General features: G+C 41.9%; 1 protein-coding gene and 5 non-coding genes across 6 annotated transcripts in view; 3 read left to right on the top strand and 3 right to left on the bottom strand.

Moving 5' to 3' along the window:
* Nucleotides 1–134: 134 nt before the first annotated feature.
* On the top strand, nucleotides 135–207 carry trnav-cac. The gene has a single exon. It is a non-coding gene; the product is annotated as a tRNA-Val (tRNA).
* Nucleotides 208–1,260: 1,053 nt separating this feature from the next.
* Nucleotides 1,261–1,333, bottom strand: trnav-aac. The gene has a single exon. It is a non-coding gene; the product is annotated as a tRNA-Val (tRNA).
* Nucleotides 1,334–1,480: 147 nt separating this feature from the next.
* On the top strand, nucleotides 1,481–1,553 carry trnav-cac. The gene has a single exon. It is a non-coding gene; the product is annotated as a tRNA-Val (tRNA).
* Nucleotides 1,554–2,606: 1,053 nt separating this feature from the next.
* On the bottom strand, nucleotides 2,607–2,679 carry trnav-aac. The gene has a single exon. It is a non-coding gene; the product is annotated as a tRNA-Val (tRNA).
* A 147-nt stretch (nucleotides 2,680–2,826) lies between these two features.
* trnav-cac lies at nucleotides 2,827–2,899 on the top strand. The gene has a single exon. It is a non-coding gene; the product is annotated as a tRNA-Val (tRNA).
* Nucleotides 2,900–21,898: 18,999 nt separating this feature from the next.
* The window catches only part of LOC118213344, a 54,814-nt gene continuing 54,205 nt past the window's right edge, over nucleotides 21,899–22,507 (bottom strand). The window contains exon 21 of the mRNA XM_035392237.1: nucleotides 21,899–22,507. This exon is cut by the window's right edge and continues 1,951 nt beyond it. The gene's annotated coding sequence lies outside the window, so the exon portion shown is untranslated.

Here is a 22,507-nt window from a genome sequence, read left to right as displayed (position 1 = left end):
CCATTTCGGAGATTTTTTTTGCACGGGAAAAAGTACTTCAGTCCTATAAGATTGTGCAGTTTTCTTTCCTTAGCCCGAATAACCTTTAAGTCAAGAGCTTTCGACGAAGTGACGGAAAACCCTCCCGAGGACTTGTTTCCGTAGTGTAGCGGTTATCACGTTCGCCTCACATGCGAAAGGTCCACAGTTCGAAACTGGGCGGAAACATGCCTTTTGGGATTGCACAGAACAACTTGAGGCATCTGTGTTGAACTTCATGGCGGATAATCCCCCATACGGCTCAATGTAGTTCTCAGAACAATTGAAGCATGTTGAAAAAGTAACGTCTTCTCTAATGTTTTCCAAATATGCTCAGCAGTCCCACATGCGTCTCCAACTAACAATCTGTTTAATGGTTATTTGCCCGAATACTATATGCCACTCAAACCGTCTCTTTAATAGAAATCGATATTATCCTCAGTTTAAGAAACAACCTTTCAAAAGTATTTCAATGAAAGACTTGTCTCTTCTCAGTTTTCAAGCAAAGTCCTTGCATCTCCATTGTTATTTTCATAGACTAGCTCACCATTTGCTACTTGAATAACCTTTGCGTGCAAATGCAATCGCGACTACGTTACATAAATGAAAAAATAATAGTATTTATCTGAAATTTCTTTCTGCAGGAAAACATGCTTGAATCCTTTCACTTTGCACGGCTTATGTACCTTAGCACGAAAAGCAATTAGGCAAAAACTTGAGAAGGCACAGTTTCTGTAGTGCAGCTGTTATCACATCCCCTCGCCTGCATCAGGACCCCAGGTCGGCAATGGGTGTAAACACAGGTTTTGGGATTGCCCAAATTACAATGAGGCATACGAGGAGACCTTATTGCTGTGAAAAAAGTCCTTGTCTCGATGTAGGTCTCGGAGCAGTTTGAGCTCCTTGATAACGGAATGTCCTCCCTCCTTGTCTCCAAATATGCTCAACAGCCCAGCATGAGTCTCTACTTGAAACACGCTTTCTCATGACAATTGTCCGCAGTACTTGATGCCAAGAGAACAATATTTGTAATTCCTATCGATGTTTTCCGTACTCTTCGAAGAAACATTCCACAAAAAGTTCAACGCAAGGCTCGTTATGTCTCAGCTTTCAAGCAGGGTCCTTGCATATCCTTTTTGCTCCAATCTTCTGGCGCACGGCTTTCAACCTGAACCTTTGTGTTTATCCACTCGTACTAGTTCTTGGTTCTCGCAACTGCGTTTGAACATGTAGCGTAAAAGCTGTTTCTGCTCGGTTTCGAACCGAGGACCTTTTGCGTGTTAGGCAAACGTGATAACCACTACACTACAGAAACTTCGCGGACACAGCCATTTCGGAGATTTTTTTTGCACGGGAAAAAGTACTTCAGTCCTATAAGATTGTGCAGTTTTCTTTCCTTAGCCCGAATAACCTTTAAGTCAAGAGCTTTCGACGAAGTGACGGAAAACCCTCCCGAGAACTTGTTTCCGTAGTGTAGCGGTTATCACGTTCGCCTCACACGCGAAAGGTCCCCAGTTCGAAACTGGGCGGAAACATGCCTTTTGGGATTGCACAGAACAACTTGAGGCATCTGTGTTGAACTTCATGGCCGATAATCCCCCATACGGCTCAATGTAGTTCTCAGAACAATTGAAGCATGTTGAAAAAGTAACGTCTTCTCTAATGTTTTCCAAATATGCTCAGCAGTCCCACATGCGTCTCCAACTAACAATCTGTTTAATGGTTATTTGCCCGAATACTATATGCCACTCAAACCGTCTCTTTAATAGAAATCGATATTATCCTCAGTTTAAGAAACAACCTTTCAAAAGTATTTCAATGAAAGACTTGTCTCTTCTCAGTTTTCAAGCAAAGTCCTTGCATCTCCATTGTTATTTTCATAGACTAGCTCACCATTTGCTACTTGAATAACCTTTGCGTGCAAATGCAATCGCGACTACGTTACATAAATGAAAAAATAATAGTATTTATCTGAAATTTCTTTCTGCAGGAAAACATGCTTGAATCCTTTCACTTTGCACGGCTTATGTACCTTAGCACGAAAAGCAATTAGGCAAAAACTTGAGAAGGCACAGTTTCTGTAGTGCAGCTGTTATCACATCCCCTCGCCTGCATCAGGACCCCAGGTCGGCAATGGGTGTAAACACAGGTTTTGGGATTGCCCAAATTACAATGAGGCATACGAGGAGACCTTATTGCTGTGAAAAAAGTCCTTGTCTCGATGTAGGTCTCGGAGCAGTTTGAGCTCCTTGATAACGGAATGTCCTCCCTCCTTGTCTCCAAATATGCTCAACAGCCCAGCATGAGTCTCTACTTGAAACACGCTTTCTCATGACAATTGTCCGCAGTACTTGATGCCAAGAGAACAATATTTGTAATTCCTATCGATGTTTTCCGTACTCTTCGAAGAAACATTCCACAAAAAGTTCAACGCAAGGCTCGTTATGTCTCAGCTTTCAAGCAGGGTCCTTGCATATCCTTTTTGCTCCAATCTTCTGGCGCACGGCTTTCAACCTGAACCTTTGTGTTTATCCACTCGTACTAGTTCTTGGTTCTCGCAACTGCGTTTGAACATGTAGCGTAAAAGCTGTTTCTGCTCGGTTTCGAACCGACGACCTTTTGCGTGTTAGGCAAACGTGATAACCACTACACTACAGAAACTTCGCGGACACAGCCATTTCGGAGATTTTTTTTGCACGGGAAAAAGTACTTCAGTCCTATAAGATTGTGCAGTTTTCTTTCCTTAGCCCGAATAACCTTTAAGTCAAGAGCTTTCGACGAAGTGACGGAAAACCCTCCCGAGAACTTGTTTCCGTAGTGTAGCGGTTATCACGTTCGCCTCACACGCGAAAGGTCCCTAGTTCGAAACTGGGCGGAAACATGCCTTTTGGGATTGCACAGAACAACTTGAGGCATCTGTGTTGAACTTCATGGCCGATAATCCCCCATACGGCTCAATGTAGTTCTCAGAACAATTGAAGCATGTTGAAAAAGTAACGTCTTCTCTAATGTTTTCCAAATATGCTCAGCAGTCCCACATGCGTCTCCAACTAACAATCTGTTTAATGGTTATTTGCCCGAATACTATATGCCACTCAAACCGTCTCTTTAATAGAAATCGATATTATCCTCAGTTTAAGAAACAACCTTTCAAAAGTATTTCAATGAAAGACTTGTCTCTTCTCAGTTTTCAAGCAAAGTCCTTGCATCTCCATTGTTATTTTCATAGACTAGCTCACCATTTGCTACTTGAATAACCTTTGCGTGCAAATGCAATCGCGACTACGTTACATAAATGAAAAAATAATAGTATTTATCTGAAATTTCTTTCTGCAGGAAAACATGCTTGAATCCTTTCACTTTGCACGGCTTATGTACCTTAGCACGAAAAGCAATTAGGCAAAAACTTGAGAAGGCACAGTTTCTGTAGTGCAGCTGTTATCACATCCCCTCGCCTGCATCAGGACCCCAGGTCGGCAATGGGTGTAAACACAGGTTTTGGGATTGCCCAAATTACAATGAGGCATACGAGGAGACCTTATTGCTGTGAAAAAAGTCCTTGTCTCGATGTAGGTCTCGGAGCAGTTTGAGCTCCTTGATAACGGAATGTCCTCCCTCCTTGTCTCCAAATATGCTCAACAGCCCAGCATGAGTCTCTACTTGAAACACGCTTTCTCATGACAATTGTCCGCAGTACTTGATGCCAAGAGAACAATATTTGGTCCTTGTATCTCCTTTTGTAGCGGTTTTCACGTTCACCACACGTGCCGGGGGCTAGCCACGTAGTGCTGTAAAAGGCTGTACGGTTACTCCAGTTCGAATCCACTCATGGGCAACGAAACTATTTTTTTAAATTGATTTTTCTTTTTCCACAGAAGTGTCTCAAATCCTGTTTCTTCTTTTTTTTAGGTTTTATATGTCTGAGAATTGTATTATGGAGGTGTTAGGTCCATTATTCCTTTCCCTGCAACCCATAGTGGTATATGGTGCTCTATTTTGATGTGTTCATAAATACATATGTTTTTTAAGTACATTGTTTTAACGTAACTTCAATGTCTTTTGCAAGTCTGCAAGAAAAGAGTTTGCACCGAATCCATCAATGAAAAAAGTCCCTTTTATATAAACCCTTTTCTGCCAGATGCCCTAAGGGATGGTTTAGGAATGGCATAATCACATCTGGTTACCTTCATAAGGATAGGCCCCTACAAGCATTTCCAGTCTCTCCAATATGGCAGTGCTAAAAAAGAATTTTTGGACATACTTTCAAATACATCATTATATATCTATCATTACAGTGAGAACAGCTATTACCTATGAATGCATTACCTTTAGATAAGCTGTTGTGTGGCAAACATTGTGCAAGAGGACTTACAACCCCAATTCCAAAAAAGTTGGGACGGTAAATTCATGAAAATAAAAGCAGAAAGCAGTAATTTCACTTTGACTTGTATTCAAACAAAAACAGTATAAAGACAAGGCATTTCATGTTTTACCTAAAAAACATTGTTTTTTGAAGATATACGTTTATTATGAAATTTATGCCTGCAAAACGTTCCAAAATTTTTTTGACAGGGGCAATTTAGGACTAATAATGATGTGACAAGTTGAAATATTATGGTGATGTGATACAGGTGATGTTAAACAGGTGAGCTAATCGTGTTATAGTATACAAGGAGCCTCCAAAAAAGGCCTAGTCCTTCATGAGCAAAAATGGGTCGAGGCTCGCCAATTTGCCAACAGATGCGTCAGTGAATAATCCAGCACTTTGAGAACAATGTTCCCCAAAGACTAATTGGTAGGATTTTGGCCGTTTCACCCTCTACCATGCACAATATAATTGAAAGATTCAAGGAATCCGGTCAAATCTCAGTGCATAAAGGGCAAGGCCGAGAACCACTTCTGAATACGCATGATCTCTGATCAGGTCTGTAATGGATATCATGACATGGGCTCAGGAATGCTTCAGTAAACCTTTGTCAGTCAACACCATTCGCCGCTACATCTACAGATGCAAGTTAAGGCTTTATAATGCAAAGCAGAAGCCATGTTGATTCACCCACCTGTACTCTTGCTGCAGACTTCCCTAACTTACTCGACTGTCTTGGCTTAAAACAACATGTTGATACCTCTACTCACAAAGGTGGCCACACACTGGATCTTCTCATAACCAATCACCTTCCTCTAAATAACCTGCAGATCTCAGACCTTGGCTTCTCTGACCACATGGCTGTGTCGGCAGATCTGGCATTTCTCCCACCTCCAAGAAACTGCAAACGTGTCATTCATTTCCGAAACATAAAATCAGTTGACACAGTGCAGTTTGCCCAGCATCTCCAGACTACAGTCTTTCCTCCTATTGGTTTATCTGCCGAGGAATCTGTCTCCCACTACAACAAGCTTCTGGGTAACACACTCAACCAGTTCGCTCCCCTCAAATCACGCACTGTATCCTTCTCTCGCTCTGCCCCCTGGTACACCCCTGAACTACGAAAAATGAAGTCGGCTGGACGTAAGCTTGAACGCCTATGTCGGTCTACATGTCTCACTGTTCACAAGATCACCTTCCATGAACATCAGAGGGCATACTCGCTAGCACTAAAAAATGCACGGTCATCTTTCCTCGCCAACCTCATTGACCGTGACGCTGGCAACCCCAGGCACCTTTTCTCTACAATTAACCACCTCCTAAAACCAGCATCTCAATCCCCTATTGAAGCATCTGAGTCACAGTGCAACAATTTCATTAAGTTCTTCAAGAACAAAATAAACAATATTAGAGCTCTCATATCCTCATCGCCCGATTTCTCTGACATCACCCCCCATGATATTGAAGAAATCATTACCAAAATGAAACCTTCTACCTGCCCACTCGACCCCATTCCCACTACTCTGCTGAAAACCTCCATCCCTGCCCTCTGTCCTCTCATCGCAAGCTTAATTAACATCTCTCTCTGCAATGGTAGTGTTCCTTCCTCACTAAAAACTGCAGTCATTACCCCCCTCCTAAAAAAACCCAGCCTTGACCCCGAAGTCCTCCTGAACTATAGACCCATCTCCAACCTCCCGTTCCTGTCCAAAGTCCTGGAAAAAGTGGTTGCTGTTGTGTTTTGTGAAATGTCGTTGTGTTTCAGAAATGTTATTGTGTTTTCTGAAATGTCGTTGTGTTTTGACCCTCAGGGCCACCGTACAATATGCCTAGAATAATATATATAAGAAAAGATAAACTAGAAGGCACACTCACTGTAAAAAACAGTCACCAGCAATTGAGTTACAATAAATAAGAAAAGTAAAGGCACTGCATTAGTACTAGGAGAAGCCACCGCAAGCATCGGTCACGCCGCCATCTTCACATGCCCCCCAACAGGAACGGGAACAGAATTCCATACAGGAACGTATGCCATATTCCTGACACTACTGGCCTATGGAAAATGGTCATAACCATAGCATTCTTTAATTTAATGTGGTGAGCTAAGTTCATTTTGATATCAATGCCCTCAGATCACACTTGAAACTACCACGATACCCACGGAGATGACAGCATATGCATGCTCTTGTGCTGCTGGGAGGTGCCTGTGCAACCATTTGGTTGCCTTACTGTATCAGACTGCCCATTTCTGCACACTGGGAATCAAAAATGTTATAGCTGCCCTTGCATGCACAAGCAAGCCTCAGACTTGGCACCGGCCCCGTGCCCAGGTAAAAATAAAAACAAATGGCTTCATAACCAGTTCTTTAGAATGAATGACACTAGATAGCTGACTAGGAGCTCATGCAGTAATTTTTTATGCCATCTCAAAGACAAAATTACATATCTTTCCAAAAATTTGGTTTGTCAGGGCATCAAACCAGAGCCAGCCGATGAGCTTAAGGTGCGCCAGCCTGAAGCATCTGGTGGGAACGGTGTGTAATCCACACTGTACAGAGCATATGGAGGTAATTTTTATCCCAATATTTATCTATCACTACCTAATGCAAATTTACAGAAAAAAACCTTTATTTAAGACCGTTACCGGATCAAGATGTTCTTGCTGGTGCAGCATCGTTGACTTGCCTTAGACCTCAACCACTTTGTGGTGTGGGGATGGCTGGTTTAAGCAGCCACACCTGCCCTGGGTCAAGCTAATTAGACCTGGCTAGTTAGATAATTGGTTATGAATTAGATAATTGGCCAGGCTAATTGGGCCCGGGAACAGGGGTGGCTGCACCTGTGCGTAGTGAGGTAATCAGTGCGCACAGGTTAAATCTTCCATCCCCACCCACACAAGGGAAGCCTCTCTGTCATGACAGTGTTTTACATCTGCTCCTTAGTGGTAACATCTTGCCAAACCTTGTAAATAAATGTGGACTATTTGAAAATCTTCTCCCTGTGTCTCTGTGCTGGAGGGCCCCTAGGAAAGCCACTTCGGTGGCCTGTGGCAAGCGTGTTTGCCACACACTTATAGCAAAAATTGTTGATGGCATATCTGAAATCAGTCTTGTGCCATCAAAATTTGGCGATGTCCCCAAAGGCTCAATACTGTCCTACCAGTGCCCCCCAGTGTTGCCCAAAGATGTAATTAAACACCCAGATGCCCAGATATTTCCTCCATTGCCTGTGCCACACCACACACTCCCACAATATCACTTTGTGCCTGGAAGCTTAGCAGAGCTCCTGCACATGCAAAGTCTGGAGGTGTCATCTGAGCTTTCTGGGATCATCAAGGAAGGAACCCAGGATCAGTCCAAATGCCCTCTCTGGGTAAGCATGCGGCGTCTTCGTCTTACTGCCTGCAATTTTTTATGAAGCTGCTCATGTGAGGTCAGAGTCCACAGCAAAGTCACTCTCTGTAAGGATAATCAAGGGTATCAATCAGACCAAGGCAATGAAGAGGAGACAACAACTGGAGCCAGAAGTTCTTCGCCAGTATGCCGAGACCTTTAATGTGAATGTCTATCCATGTGGTCTGATCATCCACCCTGTTGCTCCTCATCTTGGAGCCAGTCCTGATGGCAAAGTAGTAGACCCAACTGAGGATCCTCCCTAAGGCCTGGTGGAAGTCAAATGCCCTGATATTGAAAGTGTTGCAGAGGCAAAGCACACTGCACTGTCTGGGGGTCAAGCAAAGCTCAGGAAAAGCCACCAGTATTACTGCCAGCTTGGAATTACTGGCCTTGCCCAGTGTGATTTGGTTACAGATAGGAAAAGTGACTTCACCGTGGCGAGAGTGTGGATGGATGATGAGCTCATTGAAGACATCAAGGCCAAGGCTGATGCCTTTTACTTTGGCACTTTCATTAAAGTTTTCCTAGAGCGGAAGTAAACACATATGATGGAAGGGAGTGGGGAGGAGTTTTATAAGAATCTATGTATGGTGTTTATTTTGTCTTCTCTTTCTGTAAAGCACTTTGTATTACAGACATGTAAGAAAAGTGCTATATAAATAAATAAATAAATAAATACGAGTTTTAAATTAACATTGGGCAACTACAATTAACTAAAACAATTAGTGCTCTCAGTCCCAAAATATTACTGTTGTTAAAAGGAAAGGTGATGTAACACAGTGGTAAACATGCCCCTGTCCCAACTTTTTTGGGACGTGTTGAAGGCATCAAATTTAGAATGAGCGTATATTTACAAAAAATAAATAAAGTTGATAAATTAAAACATTAAATATCTTTTCTTTAAACTGTTTTCAATTAAATATATATAAAAGAGATTAACAGATCATTGCATTCTGTTTTTATTTACATTTTAAACACTGTCCCAACTTTTTTGGAATTGGGGTTTGTAGTTGCACCATAGGAGCTCGGCCAGGCTCAAAAGCGTACCAGTTAAGTTTTTTTATGAGCCAGTATAGGCACTTGAACCCAGCAATGAAAAAAAGAAAGTGATTAGGAATTAATTTGAATATACTGCATAAGCTAAGTCCATATCTTCTGTTAAAATTGGAATGTCCCAGTTTCAAGAGATGCCTGGCATGTGATGCTGTCCTTCAGCCCTCTTAGAGAGACCTTTCTTCAGTGTAGGCTTGTGCTGCCTTTTTTTAAAAACCACACATACCTGATTATTTATTAATTTTTGTAATAAAAAGTTTTTATTTAAAATTACATACCCAGAAAAGGAGAGGCGAGCCCAGTGTTATTGGCTGGAGAGGTGAGCCTGGTGATCTTGGCTGGAAAGGAGAGGTGAGCCTGGTGTTATTGGCTGGAGAGGAGAGGTGAGCCTGGTGTTACTGGCTGGAGAGGTGAGTCTGGTGTTATTGGCTCGACAGTTGAGCCTGATGTTATTGGCTGGAGAGGTGAGCCCGGTGTTATTGGCATGGAGAGGAGAGCCTGGTGTTATTGGCTGGAGAGGTGAGCCTGGTGTTATTGGCTCGACAGTTGAGCCTGATGTTATTGGCTGGAGAGGTGAGCCCAGTGTTATTGGCATGGAGAGGAGAGCCTGGTGTTATTGGCTGGAGAGGTGAGCCTGGTGTTACTGGCTGGAGTGGAGAGCCTGGTGTTATTGGCTGGAGAGGTGAGTCTGGTGTTACTGGCTGGAGAGGTGAGCCTGGTGTTATTGGCTGGAGAGGTGAGCCCAGTGTTATTAGCTGGACAGGTGAGCCTGGTGTTATTGGCTGGAGAGGGGGGGTGAGCCTGATGTTATTGGCTGGAGAGGTGAGCCTGGTGTTATTGGCTGGAGAGGAGAGGTGAGCCTGGTGTTATTGGCTTGAGAGGTGAGCCTGGTGATCTTGGCTGGAGAGGAGAGGTGAGCCTGGTGTTATTAGCTGGAGAGGGGGGGTGAGCCTGGTGTTATTGGCTGGAGAGGAGAGCCTGGTGTTATTGGCTGGAGAGGTGAGCCCGGTGTTATTAGCTGGAGAGGTGAGCCTGGTGTTATTGGCTGGAGAGGTGAGTCCGGTGTTTTTGGCTCGAGAGGTGAGCCTGGTGATCTTGGCTGGAGAGGAGAGGTGAGCCTGGTGTTATTGGCTGGAGAGGTGAGCCTGGTGTTATTAGCTGGAGAGGTGAGCCTGGTGTTATTAGCTGGAGAGGTGAGCCTGGTGTTATTAGCTGGAGAGGTGAGCCTGGTGTTATTAGCTGGAGAGGTGAGCCTGGTGTTATTAGCTGGAGAGGTGAGCCTGGTGTTATTGGCTGTAGAGGTGAGTCCGGTGTTATTGGCTGGAGAGGAGTGGTGAGCCTGGTGTTATTGGCTTGGAGAGGAGTGGTGAGCCTGGTGTTATTGGCTGGAGAGGAGTGGTGAGCCTGGTGTTATTGGCTGGAGTGGTGAGCCTGGTGTTATTGGCTGGAGTGGTGAGCCTGGTGTTATTGGCTGGAGAGGTGAGCCTGGTGATCTTGGCTGGAGAGGTGAGCCCGGTGTTATTGGCTGGAGAGGAGAGGTGAGCCTAGTGATCTTGGCTGGAGAGGAGTGGTGAGCCTGGTGTCATTGGCTTGGAGAGGAGTGGTGAGCCTGGTGTTATTGGCTTGGAGAGGAGTGGTGAGCCTGGTGTTATTGGCTAGAGAGGTGAGCCTGGTGTTATTGGCTGGAGAGGTGAGCCTGGTGTTATTGGCTGGAGAGGTGAGCCCGGTGTTATTGGCTGGAGAGGAGAGGTGAGCCTAGTGATCTTGGCTGGAGAGGAGTGGTGAGCCTGGTGTCATTGGCTTGGAGAGGAGTGGTGAGCCTGGTGTTATTGGCTTGGAGAGGAGTGGTGAGCCTGGTGTTATTGGCTAGAGAGGTGAGCCTGGTGTTATTGGCTGGAGAGGAGTCGTAAGCCTGGTGTTATTGGCTGGAGAGGTGGTGAGCCTGTTGTAACATTCCACTCACTCTGCCCAATATTACACTTCACCATCAAGGTCGAGAGGACCCTGGTAATTCACCATGACACAGCAGTTGAACCATATTTGGTTTACAGTGCCTGCCAGGGTTAGAGGAATTGGTGAATCCCAGATGTGGTACTCTTTTACCCTCCTAATTGACCGTTCAACCAGAATACGGAGTCTGGCAATGGCCTGGGTCCCCTCCATTTCCTCTCTGCTGAACTGACTCTTGTGCTTAAACGGTGGTATGATTTGTTTGGCCCCAACTTCCTGCAAGGACTTTTCAATGATGAAGCCTTTGTCTGCCATAACCTCATCCCCTGGCTCCAATAAAGCCAAAATGCCAGACTCCTTTCTCAACTCCTGGTCAGATATTGACCCAGTGAACAATTTGGACACAAAAGTAATAGCGCCACAGGGTGCAACACCGATTAGAGCTTTGAAGGTGGTATGGCTCTTCGGGAACGTTTCAGTATGCAGAATAATGGCCTCTGGGCTCTCACATCGAAACTCGGTCCAATCGATGATGACTCTGAGATTTGGGCTGTACTGCTGGAATTTCAGTGGCATGGGCTTCCTCACTTGCTCACGTGTCATCCATAGTGGAACAGATCCCAAAATGAGATACAAGTAATTGGACCATGCGATAATAACACGGCTCACTGTTGATGTGCTCACCCAAAATATCTCTGCCAAAACCCTCTCCAGAAGGCCAGTTGCTACACGTAAGCAGTACATAAAAAATTCATCAAGAAAATGTAGTTTACGTGTGGGGCTTGGATGAATTATTTCCCTCTCCATGTTACCAATGCCAACTCTCCTCACTTTGGATCAATACACAATCTGTGATTCAGATAGCTGAACGGAACCCCAAAACACATAAAATGTGCGCTTTGATGGAAACCTGATGAAGTACCTGAAGTCTTCATCAGAAATACACCATCTCTCCAGGAGGGGCCCAGAGAGGGTGAGGCGTGAGACCAACCTCCAACTCCCTGATCCTCTCCAATGCCTCATCAAGTGCACCTAATAAAAAATAAGCAACTAATAAAAACTCAATCACCTGCCAATTTAGCAAAAATAAAGTTTGGGGCAGGGCATTCTTAAGCAAATGACAGTCACGTTCATTTAATTTGTTTCCTACTCGGATAGAGTAAGCTACTATCCATAGAAGAGTAAAAATCTAAAATAAATTATTTAAAAATAACTGCAGAACAAATGCAGTGTTACAATTACTTGGTCAGTTTCCTGTACATTTGATGGCATTTTCTGATTAAGACTAATTTCATAGTGTATCTGAAAAATGTAAATATCCCTGACATCAATTTCAGAGACATTATGTTTACCTAGGCAAACAGTAGCAAACAACATTAACTTAACCATGCTTGCAGTTTACCGAAGTACAGTGGGGTCCAAAAGTCTGTCACAATTTATTTTATTTAATGTTTATTTGATAGGGACAGATACATTTAAATGTAGATTATTGTCAAACAATATCCAATGCAATGTATCACAGCATTTATAGCATATGCTAATAACCATTATATGCACTACCAAGCTGTTTGTTTTCATCTTTGATAAAAAACTACCCACACATTTTTAAATCAGCTGATATATCTTAAGTTGGCTTGTCGCGATGCCCGTCAATACATTTTGTAAGTGCAATTAACAACTAAAATAAAAGAGCATCTACAGTTTCAACATTGAATGTCCAAATAACGTAGCTACGTTAAACGTAATTTGCTAATCATAACATAAAATATAGCTAGCTAACTGATTTTATAACATTCTTGAGTAACAAATACCACATAACTGAAACTGCATTAGTTCTTCGACATTTGGACTCGACTGTATGTGAGGAGAAAAGTTTAATATTGAGTTTAATCTAATTCACAAAGCAGTAGCTAACTAGCTAGCTATTGTAATAGTTCGTTTAAGTTAGTTTGCAACATCATAACACAGTCATGCTACCTAGCAAGCTTTTACAGTCTAATTTTCAACACAACTACAGCTATTTGTACTAACCAACCATAGACCGTATAAAAACAATAACAAAAACAAAGTGCAGTTCACACACGTAAGTGCTGTACCTCCTAACGGTGAAATCTTCTCCCTCATCTCTCCTAGTCGCATGAATCCATTTCTTTTTTGGGAGTACATCGGTCGGAAAGCTGTGAAAGGAGAAATAAGGTTGTTTCTTCTTTGAAATGTTACACAGGGGAACGCTACAAAACTGGTTCCTCTTTGTCTCTGCCATTGTTTTGGTGGCATTTAAGATAACCGGAAATGAGAGACCCCTACATCCAGTTTACATACCTGGAAATGTGAAATAGGCCTATCGACAGCAATGTTCCCAAACTGCCACACATAGCTGTTAGTGCAGGTCCACATCTCAGGAACTTGGTCGCACAAAGAACTGACAATCCCAAATGGAAATACCGTTCAAATCTCAGTACTTGATTGCACTCTGTGAAGCAGGAGGTTGTGCAGTCAGCGAACTCAAGCAGAGGGCTCAGCTCTACTCATCGTAAGACAAAACACCACCCATTGCCGAAACCCGGGATTGAACCAGAGACCTTTCAGGGTTTCCCCCAGAAAAGTTGTTAGGCCCGATGGCAAGTATCTTTTGATGGGGGCCGGTGGCCAAGTGTCTTTTTTGATGGGGGCCCGGCGTGGGCCAGTGACAGACTGATGGCAGCATTAAGGTAGGGCCCTATAGTTTCTGTGATAATAGAATCACGTCCGAAATCGCGGAATTGAGAATTTTAAAAAGCTATAACCCAGATTCCATAGGGCCCTACATTAAGTCAGTGCTAAAAGCTGACTGGAGATTTGAAAATATGACTACGTAATGTCAATGTTGTTATAAATAAGTCATTTATTCAATACACAATCAACAACTATGTACAGCATAGCAGAGTCTTACAAAGAATCTGACAACAATGTACAGTCTTGGAATGCTGTGTTTTCAACAACAACAAAATAAATTAAATTAAATTAAATTAAATTAAAATAAATAATATCAAATTTTTTGCACTCTTGAAGAAAGTCCTTATTGGCTACTGATTCTTACAGCCTTGGAATGCTGGGCACATTTCAACAACAACAAAATAAATTAAATAAAATTAAAATAAATAATATAAGTTTTTGCACTCTACAAAAAACTTGTATTCAAGTCCTGATTGGCTACTGAATCTTACAACAAGCCTTGGAATGCTGGGCACATTTAAACATTTAAAAAACTGTCTAAGGTTTTTTAGCTTTTACAGTACCTTTCCTCCTTGGCATTATCCCTAAATGTCACAAAGGAAGTATCTGTGTTACTGACTGTTTGGCTAGCTAGCTACATTAGCTAAATGACAACGTCATAAACTTTTTCCCGACCGTGAAAACTGCCTGACATCTGGATAGATGTGGCTCTTGAGTAAATCTATTGTTGTTACCATCACAGCACAGTCACAACAAAGTGGCACCATACAAAATCAGTGTTTCCCACAGGATTTTTTTAGACTATGGTCGGTGGACCTGGGACCCTCTAGGGGGGTCTGGGGGCATGCTCCCCCATAAAAGATTTTGTAGATTTTAAAGTTAAATGCATCAATCTGGTGCACTTTGAGAGCAAAATTAAGAGGCTAGATCTATTAAGAACTTTGTGCTCTTGTAAACAATTTTGTGCTCTAGTAAACAATTTAATCATAAACACGCTGGTCAACACATAAACACAAAAGTCCATATTTCTTGCGTGGGGGCCTTTAATACCGATTTATGATTTATCTTATAGGTAGCGGACATGGTATTCATCAACTCTCATTGCCTTTTGTAGCTGACATTTGTATTGTACCTCTCCAAAAATGAATCAAATGCTTTTTGTCCATTATAAAGCATATAAATGAGCCCCTTATTAAGGTTTACATTGCTATCAGATTAAAAAATAATGCAAAAATGTTGTCACACAAAGCGGTACAGTACCTAAATGTGTAATAATTAACTCTTTTATGTATTTCTATACTCTGTATTCTCGTATGTTTTCTTGTATGGGGATGGGACAATATGAAAACAATTTTCAACCGTCAACCACGTTTTGGCAATGTTCCAACTCGCACGTCATCACCGTTGCATGTTTCACAAAAACTATTACACCACTAACAAACGCTTACATTACAGTGTGAAATATCCAAATTATATAACACCACTAACCTATTTAAAGATACTCAATTTCAAAAATAACGTATATAACCGAAATATTTTCAGCAGTAATTCTAGAAATGATGAAATCTTATCTAGCCTATGTTCAGTACAGATGGAGACAGAGACAGTAAAGCAATGATACTGTTCTATTCGCTTCCGTTTTGCTCCAGAAAACGATGTCAGCTAGGTCTATCAGCAAACATATGGCTTAGCTATGTTCAGAAGTCCTCAACAATAATAATATTTTCCAAGAAATTTCGAAAAATCGTTGACAAGGTTTCGTTAGCAGCGTCTTTGTTTTACTGCTACCACGTGAATGCCTAAGTGAATGCGATGATAAGAAAAAAATTCGGTTATGCTGACCTAAAAAACGCTATTCCAAAAGCAAAATTAGACCTGTTATACATCGTTAGAAAGCTTATACACTCACCTACTGAATAAATGTATTGTCAATCAAGCCAGACTGTGCTAAAAAGGGCGACAACGCCGTAAACAACAGGGGTTGTGTGCACAGCTACGGGGCGCCACAGTCTAGGTCATTAATGGGAAACACTGAAAAAGTCTACTCACATCTTTCAGGAGCGACATGCGACAAGTAGCTAGACAGCCGGGAATCCGACGAGGAGACTTCTTCATCATGAGACACGCACGTGTGTAGTTGGCTGCTGCTCAGCTACAGCTCCGCTCCAAAGCAATACAAGATCTTCTTCTCTGGGTGTTTTGGCAGGGAAAACACTACTCCGGCGCATTACTGCCTCTCAGGTTTAAGACTGAATTGCGCCTATACACGGAAGTTTGGTTTACTCGTCAAACGGTTCAAATTAAGTCCCGCCTCTGACTGGGCAGATAGCCAATCATAGTTTAGGATAATGGGGTGGCACCTGGAGTGACCAATCATGATTCCAGGCACCCCAGACCACTCCCTGGACACGCCCCTGCAAGAGTGCCTGACCCTCAACCATAGCATTTTTTCCCTAAAGATGGTATTTCTAGATATAGCCTAATTTTGCTGCTGTGTTAACACATTTCAACGGTTGCCGGTCAGGCACTATTCACTATTCAAATTTTAGGATTTTTCCGATATTACTTGTGTCGAAAGTGCTGTGACAGAAACAGCGATAGATTTACTCAGTCGCCACATCTGTCCAAAATGTTAAAAAGTCAGGCAGATTTCATGGTCGGGAAAAATTTTATGAGAACGTTGTCGTACACATCAATGTCATCAAGCTAACGCTATTAATAAACAAGTGAAGTCGTTAATTCGATGGCGATTAATAAGTCATGTGATGTTACAATATATCGAACATTACATTCATGCTACTAGTTTAACGTTACCTACACACTGCGTCCGTTAATATAAAAAGAATGTAGGCCTACGTACCGACGAGATGAAGTGATAATGCCGTTTGTAACGAGGTTAGTTAGCCTACTAAAGAAGAAATGGTGGCTTGCTAGGTAATGTTAGCTTGTGATAGTTGGAAGCGTCAAGTGTTGAACGTCACTCTACGCACAATGATGGTAAAGAACACTGATCTCAGACCTGCTGTTTTCCTATAGTGCGTTCACGTTTTAACCAACAGATGTCGCTGGTGTGCTTTCCAACCGAGCCGCCACACTGTAACTGCGTAACTGTAGTTTTAAAAACATCTTTAAAATACATTAATTAATTAATTAATTAATTTTTAATTCCCCGATGCTTAGGCCCGGCGGGGGGTCAACTTACGCCCGGCAGGCCGCCGGGCTTGCAATAAAATGGCGGAAACCGTGCCTTTTGATCTTCAGTCTAACGCTTTTCCAGCTGAGCTATTTCGACCACGAAGCCTGCAGTAACCCTCGGATCTGCCAGGGGTGGACCAGGTAAGATGTACAGAAATCTTCTCCCAAGGCTCCGGTTGGAGCAAAAGCAGCCACATTTCTGCACAAAGCATGCTAAAGTATGACATTCTTGCGGAAGACTGCAGCAGTTTCTTTAAAAAAAAATACTTTACTGCATTTACCCTCTTAACAATTCTTGCACAAATATGAGAATTTGCAATTTTGAAGATATTACACGTGTGTAGTCTGTATTAGTATCTGTTTGCTGTTAGTGTTTGTTTAGTGTTTCTGTGGGTTTATTGTTTTCCACATCCTCCGTCCCAGTGTTTTCGTTCTCCCGGTCACTTGTCTCCCCAGTGCCGTCTCTGTGTCTGTGTTCCCTGAGCTGCTTCACTCCCCTGTATTTGCGTGATTTCTCTATTCAGGTGGTTCCGGGTTTTCGTGGTTTCCCCCCTTCTTTCCAGTCTCGTTTTACTTACTTCCTGCTTATATCTAGTTTTACTAATTTCTACTAATCCCTACTAATTTATAGATTGTAAAGTACTAACCTCATTAATATACTAACATGTGAATATTACTAATGGATTAACAAACACTAGTTTTGGGTTTTTGATAGTTTAGATCACTATAGTAATACATTAACCATTCTCCCCTTTTCCATGCTGCGCTGTAGCTCCGCCCCTTTTCTTTCTAGTCTGCCCTAACGCTGAGTTCTGCAATTGCCTGCACCTGTCTCCTGCTCTAACTGCACCTCTCTCTCTGCAGGTGTTTTACCTGCTAAACCCAGGCCGTCTGTTATCATTGTTGTCTATGTGATTCCAGTCCGCGTTTTGTCAGTCTCCTGTCATTTAATTAGTTATTCTAATGTTCTTCACCTGGATGTTGTTTGTTACTCCGCCCTCACTCACGTAACCCCTCCTTGATTGTTACCTTCCCCAGTGTATAAATGTCAGTCTTTTCCCACCAGCTCCCTGTCAGAACGTTGATCGTATTCACTGTGCCGATGTGTTGTAAGCCTTTGTTTATCGAGATTCCTGAGACACCCTTTCCGTACGACTTCGAGTTTGCCTGACCCTTTTGTTTGATTGCTTTCTGGTTTGACCTTTGCTTTGTTTTGACTTCTCTTTTGCCTGTTCCTTTGTACCTTCGCCTATCTGATCTCCTGGTTTTTGATTTTTTGCCCGTTTACCACTATTCTTTTGGAAACTTGATTTTGTACCGTCCTATCTCTGATTACCTTTGAACTTTGGACTGAATAAAGACAACGTTTTTTGGATTTCCCTGGTCTGCGTTTGGGTCCTTGCACAGAACATTACAACGTGCGCTGTGTAATTTTCGGAATGGAACGAACAGAACCACTGTCCTTGCGCGGCATGACTGTCTTTTTTGAGAGCACCATTACCAAAATGCTTGTCTGCTATGCAGTACTTCTCCCTGGTATACATTTGTGCCAGCCAGTTCTACTTAAGTTGCTTTGTTACCCAATGTAGCAAGCTGGCTAGCATCACTTATTAATGGCAGATTTATTCAGCTATTTAACCTTGCTGACAGAATAATTTTTTCCGCATTGTACCAAAAACAACTGCGCATACAAATAGGTTAAATGATGTTTAGCTGATATACATGCTTCCATTGTTTACCTAGCATGAGCTTTTTGGGGTCATATAAATGTGCGACATTGGTCAGAGATGTTGCCATTAGTTATCTTAAAACTATCACTCAACTGTGTTGTGCTGGTGGCATTTATATCCTTGCTAAGGCTAATAAGTGAAACGTCTGGCTGCTTTTAAAGATGAACAGCAATGTTGACACAGCAATGCTACAGGTTCTATGTGCGAAAGGGGCTCATGATTGACAATGATGTTCCCACACTTTCACAGGCTGCTTTCAGTGCATAGAACCTCAGAAATTTTTATAGCATGGAGCAGTAATGTTTTTTTTTTCATCTTTCCGAGCCAATGGAAACAGGGAAGGTATTGGGATGGCAGGTATGCCATCCCGCCAAGTTACGCCATGGCGGGGGCATGCCCCATACCTATACAGCACCGAGAGTTTGGCATGTTTCAAGGTTCCCCACAGAAATAACCACAACAGCCACAGACACTCAGCCCTTAAAAAAATTTAATTCTGTACATTCTCACCCCATTTCAACAGGCAGAATTCGTAAACAACTTCACATGTCCACACAATAAAGCCCCAAACTAAGGGGATATTGCATTTTCTCCTTCTCCTCCTTCTTCTTCTTCTCATTCTTATTTTTCCTGCCACCTATCCCACAAACAAAATGTCTCCCCATTGGACATTTTACCGACACCAGCCAAATATTCACCTACACGACCCAATCAAAAACTTGCATACGCACGCAAAATACCCATACCCATTTTTACTCTGAAACATTTCCAGTTTCAATAGCTAGTCTGCCTGTGGCCTAGTGGGCAAGGTTACAGTCTTAAGAACCTGGTGTCTTGGGTTCAAGCCCACCTAGGAACATGTTTCTTTAACCTGCTTTTACCCTCACTAATAATTGTCTACTACTTCTCAATTATTGCTTTTGCACCATATCTACCCGCCGTTCACCGAACGTATACACTGCATTATGACGTACCGTCTGCACGTTCAGTCATTAACTGGCTACAATATTGCAAAGCCATATGGATTCAACGGGAGCTCTTCTGTACTTACTGGCCTGTGTTCTTCTTTAGAACCATGGACAGGTTTGCTAATGATATTTCACGCATTGCATAGCTATGTCACGGTGCTGCACTAACAAAGTCACAGACTGGTAAACCTCCGGTTGAAGGATTGAATCCCGCCTCGCCCTCAGGCAGATAATTTCCTCTTTTACACTAACGTTTTCTTACACTTATATTTGCTTTATCAAAACTTACTCACGGCCACCCATATGCATTTCATGACGGCAAATGTATTTTATTAAAAAGTTACACCAGTTCACCACTGTGCCATTTCTACTAACTATATTTCTTCACTTGGCTACTGTACAAAACCTTCTTATCAGCAAACGCCACGTTTCTACATTCATGTTACCTCGCCCTGTTCTCTATCTAGCCACATACAAACAATTACTACGTATGTACGTTCTGCAACTCCCCATTAAAACATTACATTTAAAATCATGACTCACTCATAATTATAACTACTAGTACTGAACATGAGAAAAGCACATCAGTGCAATAGATTTCATACATTACTTAACCCTCCACTTTAACAACTAATGCTTTATACCGACTGTTATATATACCGTTCGATAAGGAAACTAAGCTCACTCATGGTCACTTCATTTACTTCGCACTATAGTCTGTGACCATGTCAACCTTCACCTACATGCCCATTCTGCTAAAAACATATTGTTTCAACTACGCAATTTCATAATTTCTCCTAATTTCTCTCACACTGTTGTTATTTTCTCATATGCAAAGCCTGCTGGGACATATGCGTCTGCTCCTATTCTCCACTATCAAGTTTTCCGGTTCTAGCTTAGCAAAACAGCCAAGAGGATTCCTACCTGCAGATAAGCCTATCAAAATGCCGTATAAACCTTACAAACACTAAAAGTGCATCTCCACGAAATAACAGACAACAGAGCAGGACAGGGCACACAAGTTGCACAAGTTGCGACCTAGGGAGCTCTAATTCTACGGGCTTGCTGATTCTTTTGTCAATCAAGGCTCGTTGGATGGCCGTCAAATCCGTGAGTACATACGTTGGCCATATTTCACCTGCGTTTCTGATGCATTTACACTTACGCCACCGCACCCTTTGTCACAGCCACTGTTTTACATATATAGCAAACCGAAACTGCTAAACGGTACACGCTCATCGGACTGTACAAATTCACACAAGGATAGCCATAATCCACAACCGTCACTTCGCATTTCTCACTCTCATAATAAAACGCTTTGCAAAAATAAATGATATCTCATAAAAAAACACGTTTTCAACGTACAAAAATGCCACTCACACATACAAGACATACACCATCTATAACTCATTCATTCAGACTGCCAAAATCCAGGCCTGCCATTAAAAGTATTGATATCAAAATGACGCCAAGTTACGGTACTACAAACAATATAGGCTATCTTGCCTCACCGAAATTAGGCTACATAAGATGTATTCCAAAGCAATGCTACCCAATATTTCCTCAATTCTTTCAATACTTTTAATGGCAGGCCTGGATTTTGGCAGTCTGTATGAATGAGTTATAGATGGTGTATGTCTTGTATGTGTGAGTAACTTTTGTACGTTGTACGTTGTACATTTTTGTACGTTGAAAACGTGTTTTTATGACATTGTATATACAGTGAGCACCATAATGTCGGGGACAAATTCTCAGCTTTTATGAAAGGATATTTTTTATACACTTTGATTTCACCATATATAAATTACAGCATTTTTATACATAGTCCCCCCATTTCAGGGCACCAAAATGTTTGGAAAAAATGGCTTTACAGGTGTTTCTGATTTGCCATGTCTGTACAGTTGGTTCCTTGGTGCGGGCATGAGATCTTTCAGTATCTAGTCTTGCCTCTAGGCTTGTGATTGCCTTTGGAGTCTGTGACTGGCGTTTGTAAATATGAGCACCAGAGTTGTACTAATGAAAGTCAAGGAACCCATGATGAGGCTGAGAAACAAGAAAAACTGTCAGAGATATAGGCCAAAACTCACGCTTACCAACATCAACGGTATGGAGCATCATTTAGAAGAAAGAGAGCTCTGGTGAGATCAGTAGTCACAAAATAAGGACCAAGGAAGACCTCTACAGTTAACGAAAGAAGAATGCTCAGATTTCTCAACATAAAGAAGAAAAACCCAAAAACGTCTGTCTGACAGATCAGAAACACTCTTCAGGAGGCAGGTGTGAATGTGTCAGTGACTACTGACCTCAGAAGACTTCATGAACAGAACTAGAGAGGCCACACTGCTAGATTAGAACTACTACAACCATAACATTGACTCATTTTTGGATTTTTCGTCATGAACTGTAAACAATGTAAACAATGAACTGTAATCAAAAAATGGTTAATTCTTGAAGAAGCATTAAGAAAAGCCTACCATAATTTTGTAATAAAACGGACAATGCACAGACTGATTGTATTGCTTTATTTAATCCTTTTTAAAAGAAAATATATAAAAATAGTTTTAACATCAATAACAGCAACAGAAAACCCAAACCCACACACAATCAGCAGAGCACAACACCGTATGTGCACCTTATTTTTCCTTAAAGCAGACACTAATACATTTTGTATACAGAATATTTTTTCAAAATAAATTCACCCTTTATTTTTATATATAGTTATATATCGAACCTGCATAAAAGTAAAAATATGGTTCAGTAATTTAAAAAATGAAAACATCTACATAAAACATAAGCCATCAGATACAGCAGATAGATTAATCAGAAGACAGTTAATGCATAAACTTGATTGCATCAAAACCACTGCTAAAACCAGACAGTATTGAAAGAAATTAATGGAAAGATCTCATTAATGTGCCTTTCATTAAAAGAGAACAATGGCTTCAGAACCCTGATACCAGCATTTACCGCAAAAGCTAAAACATATGAACAGCACATTCTGCTCCTCATAAAAAATAATCCTCATAATGAACAAGATAGAAGTTATTCTGTGAGTGTGCTAAATGGCTTCAAAACGCACACACAAAGACAGAGTACCACAGTATCTGAAAACTGAAA

The sequence above is a fragment of the Anguilla anguilla genome, chromosome 14 (assembly GCF_013347855.1).
Source record: "Anguilla anguilla isolate fAngAng1 chromosome 14, fAngAng1.pri, whole genome shotgun sequence".
NCBI classification, from domain to species: domain Eukaryota; kingdom Metazoa; phylum Chordata; class Actinopteri; order Anguilliformes; family Anguillidae; genus Anguilla; species Anguilla anguilla.
The sequence above is the reverse complement of the archived record's forward strand: the minus strand, read 5'-3'. Positions and strand labels throughout refer to the sequence as shown.